At 45.5% G+C, this 6,178-nt stretch overlaps 1 pseudogene across 1 annotated transcript; it reads left to right on the top strand.

Moving 5' to 3' along the window:
* Positions 1–2,521: 2,521 nt before the first annotated feature.
* Positions 2,522–3,929, top strand: LOC311128039 (nucleobindin-2-like; annotated as a pseudogene). The gene has a single exon. The product of its transcript is annotated as a nucleobindin-2-like (transcript).
* Positions 3,930–6,178: the final 2,249 nt, after the last annotated feature.

Below are 6,178 nucleotides of genomic sequence, written 5' to 3'. Positions count from 1 at the left end.
AGCGAGGTGGAAAGCATGGCCAGCCGTAGCAAAATGCTTATTGAAATTCTCGATTATCGTAGATTTATCGTTGGTGACAGTGTTTCCTAGCCTCAGTGCAGTGGGCAGCTGGGAGGAGGTGCTCTTATAGGAAAGACTTAACTGTAAAAATGTATTACCTTTTAATGTGCCATGAACACAACCAGTCATGTTATCATATTGTCGAACAAGTCACCTCAAAAAGTAGGTTACCTTCGCACGTTAATCCAAATTATTTCAGCATCTGAACAGTGCACTGTGCACCCAGCAACTGTCTTTCAATTCGCAAGAGGCTGAAACTCTCTCACCGGAGAAAGCATCCGAGCAAGTGAAACCGCACCCCTCTGTCTTACTACACTGCTCAAAAAAATAAAGGGAACACTTAAACAACACAATGGAACTCCAAGTCAATCACACTTCTGTGAAATCACACTGTCCACTTAGGAAGCAACACTGATTGACAATAAATTTCACATGCTGTTGTGCAAATGGAATAGACAACAGGTGGAAATTATAGGCAATTAGCAAGACACCCCCAATAAAGGACTGGTTTTGCAGGTGGTGACCACAGACCACTTCTCAGTTCCTATGCTTCCTGGCTGATGTTTTGGTCACTTTTGAATGCTGGCGGTGCTTTCACTCTAGTGGTAGCATGAGACGGAGTCTACAACCCACACAAGTGGCTCAGGTAGTGCAGCTCATCCAGGATGGCACATCAATGCGAGCTGTGGCAAGAAGGTTTGCTGTGTCTGTCAGCGTAGTGTCCAGAGCATGGAGGCGCTACCAGGAGACAGGCCAGTACATCAGGAGACGTGGAGGAGGCCGTAGGAGGGCAACAACCCAGCAGCAGGACTGCTACCTCCGCCTTTGTGCAAGGAGGAGGAGCACTGCCAGAGCCCTGCAAAATGACCTCCAGCAGGCCACAAATGTGCAAGTGTCTGCTCAAACGGTCAGAAACAGACTCCATGAGGGTGGTATGAGGGCCCGACGTCCACAGGTGGGGGTTGTGCTTACAGCCCAACACCGTGCAGGACGTTTGGCATTTGCCAGAGAACACCAAGATTGGCAAATTCGCCACTGGCGCCCTGTGCTCTTCACAGATGAAAGCAGGTTCACACTGAGCACATGTAACAGACGTGACAGTCTGGAGACGCAGTGGAGAACGTTCTGCTGCCTGCAACATCCTCCAGCATGACCGGTTTGGCGGTGGGTCAGTCATGGTGTGGGGTGGCATTTCTTTGGGGGGCCGCACAGCCCTCCATGTGCTCGCCAGAGGTAGCCTGACTGCCATTAGGTACCGAGATGAGATCCTCAGACCCCTTGTGAGACCATATACTGGTGCGGTTGGCCCTGGGTTCCTCCTAATGCAAGACAATGCTAGACCTCATGTGGCTGGAGTGTGTCAGCAGTTCCTGCAAGAGGAAGGCATTGATGCTATGGACTGGCCCGCCCGTTCCCCAGACCTGAATCCAATTGAGCACATCTGGGACATCATGTCTCGCTCCATCCACCAACGCCACGTTGCACCACAGACTGTCCAGGAGTTGGCGGATGCTTTAGTCCAGGTCTGGGAGGAGATCCCTCAGGAGACCATCCGCCACCTCATCAGGAGCATGCCCAGGCGTTGTAGGGAGGTCATACAGGCACGTGGAGGCCACACACACTACTGAGCCTCATTTTGACTTGTTTTAAGGACATTACATCAACGTTGGATCAGCCTGTAGTGTGGTTTTCCACTTTAATTTTGAGGGTGACTCCAAATCCAGACCTCCATGGGTTGATACATTTGATTTCCATTGATAATTTTTGTGTGATTTTGTTGTCAGCATATTCAACTATGTAAAGAAAAAAGTATTTAATAAGATTATTTCATTCATTCAGATCTAGGATGTGTTATTTTAGTGTTCCCTTAATTTTTTTGAGCAGTGTATATGTAGCCCATGTATTTGATGCTGTCTGGCCAAAAAGACTGACATACCATACTCTTTTTGGCCAGATACATGTCCTTTGCCTCGACAACTATGGCAGTATTATCAGCAACACCCGTCTTTTTACTAAAGCAATGCATTAACTTAGGTAGCACCAAGGAAGGAACGAGAGGGCGAGTTATCAGCTAGGGAGGAGACTAGTTAGCTAGTTAAATTAGCTTGACTCTGGGGTTTCCAACTAGATAGCACAGCCACAAATCAAAATTGACTATTTCGTAAACATTAATGAAAACAAAATTGGTGTTAATGTAAGGTTAGGCATAAGGTTAGCACTGGGGTTAAGGTTAGGCATAAGGTTAGCACTGAGGTTAAGGTTAGGCATAATGTTAGCACTGGGGTTAAGGTTAGGCATAAGGTTAGCAATGGGGTTAAGGTTAGGCATAAGGTTAGCACTGGGGTTAAGGTTAGGTTTAAAATCACATTTTAAGAAGAGAAAGTGTAGAAAAAGGTGGAGGTTATGACTTTTTGACTGTAGTAACTAGTGACAACCGATTCACAGGGATTCCGACCAAAAAATGTCTTGGAGTCGGGTACTCCACACCAGCTGCCTTGTGCTTCTGGTACAGCTGCTCTGTCTGGAGGCAGTGCCCATCATTGTGGACAAGACCAAGGTGAACCAGCTGGAGGACAAAGCCTCAGAGCCGCCGCCAAGTGTGGACACTGGACTCCACTATGACCGTTATCTCAAGGAAGTCATAGATTTTCTGGAAAAAGACCAGCATTTCAGAGAGAAGCTCCATAACACAAATATGGAGGACATCAAGATGGGGAAGCTGGCCAAAGAGCTGGAATTTGTCAGCCACCATGTAAGGACACAACTGGACGAGCTAAAAAAGGCAGGAGGTTAGCCGGCTACGGACACTGATCAAAGCCAAGCAAGACATCGAAGGAGGGAACGATGTGGCAGTAGACCACCAAGCTGAAACAGTTTGAGTACCTGAACCACATGAATCCTCACACCTTTGAAGTGGAGGATCTGGACAGACTCATCAAATCAGCCACAAACAAAATTTGGAGAACTATGACAAGGAGCACCATGAGGAGTTCAAGAAGTACGAGATGACGAAAGACCATGAGCGAATGGAACACCTCAAGACTCTAGATGATGAAGGGAGGAAGAACATTACGAGGAGATGAAGAAGAAACATGCAGACCATCCCAAAGTCAACCATCCAGGCAGCCAGAATCAGTTCAAAGAGTTGTGGGAGAAAGCAGATGGTCTTGACCCTGAAGATTTTGACCCCAATACCTTTTTCAAGCTGCATGATTCCAATGGAGATGGCTTCTTCGATGAGCAGGAATTGGAGGCGTTGTTTATAAAGGAGCTGGAGAAGATCTATGATCCTACCAATGAAGAGGATGATATGGTGGAGATGGAGGAGGAGTGCATGCGTATGAGAGAGCACGTCATGAACGAGGTGGACACCAACAAAGACAGACTGGTCTCCGTAGAAGAGTTCCTGATTGCCACAAAGAAAAATGAATTTCTGGACACAGATAGTTGGGAGACCCTAGAGCAGAACCAGGCCTACACAGACAAGGGAGTTTAAGGACCACCTGGCCCAGCAGGAAGAGGACCTCAACCAGAAAGCATCAGAACTCCAGAAACATAGGGATGAGTTGGAGAGGCAGCAGGAACAGCTCAACTCACAGAAAGTAGAGCTTCAGCAGGCAGTAGAACACATGGAACGGTTGAAAACCCAGAAAGTTGAGCCCCCTCCAGAGGTTCATGTAGAAGGGAATGCTATCCCAGAGCCACAAGGAGAGTACCATCCTTTGCCCCCAGGCCACCAAGATATGTCCCAAAACCACCCGGGTATGAAGCAAGACAACCCCCTCCAGAACCAAATACCCCACAACATCCAGGATTTGTCCCAACCACGTCTCCAGGATCTGCCACCAGGCCATCAGGTAGTGCCATAGGGCCAACATAACTTACCATAAGGCCCCCATCAGAACCAGTTCACTCAACCCCAGCTGCCAGATAAAACTCTATAGACAACACCGCTGACTCCATGGCCCCCCACCCACAGCCCTTTACAGTACTTATATACCTCCAGTCCAGTGTGCAGAGATCCCGCCATATGGGCATGTGTGGCCCCTGTTATCCTGAAAGAGTTAACTGAAAACCAGCTGGAGAACACAGGAGGCGTTTACAGTATCCCTGCCCACTTGTGGATTTCAATTTGAGCCTTCAAGGCCTAGAAATATTTTATACATTTGCAGTCAGGGAATTTGTGTCATAGAGTGCGTATGCGGTATGTGTATGTGATGTATGGATTGATCATAGGCCTCCTGTAGCTCAGTTGGTAGAGCATGGCGCTTGCAACGCCAGGGTTGTGGGTTCGTTTCCCACGGGGGGCCAGTATGAAAAATGTATGCACTCACTCACTGTAAGTCGCTCTGGATAAGAGCGTCTGCTAAATGACTAAAATGTAAATGTAATTTCTTTTAAAATTAATTATTTATTTATTTTTCCTTTCTCTGCCCCGCACTTAAAGTGCCTCATTGCTGCCTCATTGCTGCAGCTTAATTTAAATTAAAGTCACGTTTGCAATCATATCGCATGAAACAATATACCGGAAATCTGTCAGGGTGGAATAGTCAATTATTATGAACCAGTCCGTGGGTGACTAATAATGACACTTGTTTCTACTATTATGAGAAAAACCTGGATTATATTAATATTGATATGACATACACTGAGTGTACAAAACAGTACCTTCCTAGTACCCTCGTTTTTGCCCTCAGAACAGCCTCAATTCGTCGGGGCATGAACTCTACAAGGTGTTGAAAGATGCTGGCCCATGTTGACTCCAATGCTTCCCACAGTTGTGTCAAGTTGGCTGGATGTCCTTGGGGTGGTGGACCATTCTTGATACACAAGGGGAAACTGTTGAGCATGAAAAACCCAGCAGCGTTGCAGTTCTTGCATAATTAGCATAAAATAACTCACCAACAGTAACTCTTTAACCATACAAGCTAAAAGACACCAAACCAACTGTCATGTTCAGGCTATATTAACTTCAAATTCGTAACTTTTATCAACTATATACATTCTCATAAATTAGCATAATATAACCCACCAACAGTAACTCATGGACGGTTCAAGATAGAGACACCAAACCAACTTTTACATGTTTAGGCTATTCTATCCAAACAATCAGCCAAATCAATCAATACTTTTTTTACATCTATCTACTTTTTCCAACTATAACCAGTCACCACCATTACTACTGCAGTCAGTACCACTCCTATAACTTATTTCAAAACCATAAATACTTTAAAACAAGCTAGCAAGCACACCACATTTTCTTCAAGAAAAGTAATTTTCTAGTTGTAATAAGTGATGGGTAGGACTATTAGGCGTTGGCAACAGATCTTGATGAGGGTTATTTTAAGCGATGAGGACAGCAGTTTTAGCAACCCCTGGAGTTTTCTGTCTGTGGCAGGTATGTCCGATTTGGCCTGCTCAAAGTTGTCAAGCCTCTGACCGGCGGGCCTCTGCACACGCCTATAGTCAGGCGGTCTCATTCTGCTTATCGCTGCATTTACCTGGCTGCCCAAACTCCTTGCTCTGGCAAAAACGCTACGCCATGCCCACGGACGTCAGTACATCCCTGACACTTTCTAGAACGCAAACACATTCGAACTGTTCTGATTGGTCCCAAAAACCGATGGGTTGGGCCAGAGCCTGAACACATGGGTAAAGGGGAGTTTTGAAAATATGTAATTGGCTTTGATACTCTGATTGATTAGAGATGATCCAATTGCTGATTACTTTTGTTATATACACAACACTCCTCATTTTGACATCACCACAAACGACTTCATCGATGGCAGTCTCAGACTGAAGTACAGAGCATTCGGAAAGTATTCAGATCCCTTGACATTTTCCAAATTTTGTTACAGCCTTATTTTAAAATGGATTAAATTGTTTTTTCCCCCTCATCAATCTACACACAACACCCAATAATGACAAAGCAAAAACCGGTTTAGAAATTTTAGAAAACTGAAATATCACATTTACATAAGTATTAGGACCCTTTACTCAGCACTTTGTTGAAGCACCTTTTACAGTGATTACAGCCTTGAGTCTTCTTGGGTATGACGCTACAAGCTTGGCACACCTGTATTTGGGGAGTTTCTCCGATATTTCTCTGCAGATCCTC

Source organism: Coregonus lavaretus (assembly GCF_964263955.1).
Source record: "Coregonus lavaretus genome assembly, chromosome: 4".
Classification (NCBI taxonomy): domain Eukaryota; kingdom Metazoa; phylum Chordata; class Actinopteri; order Salmoniformes; family Salmonidae; genus Coregonus; species Coregonus lavaretus.
The sequence above is the reverse complement of the archived record's forward strand: the minus strand, read 5'-3'. Positions and strand labels throughout refer to the sequence as shown.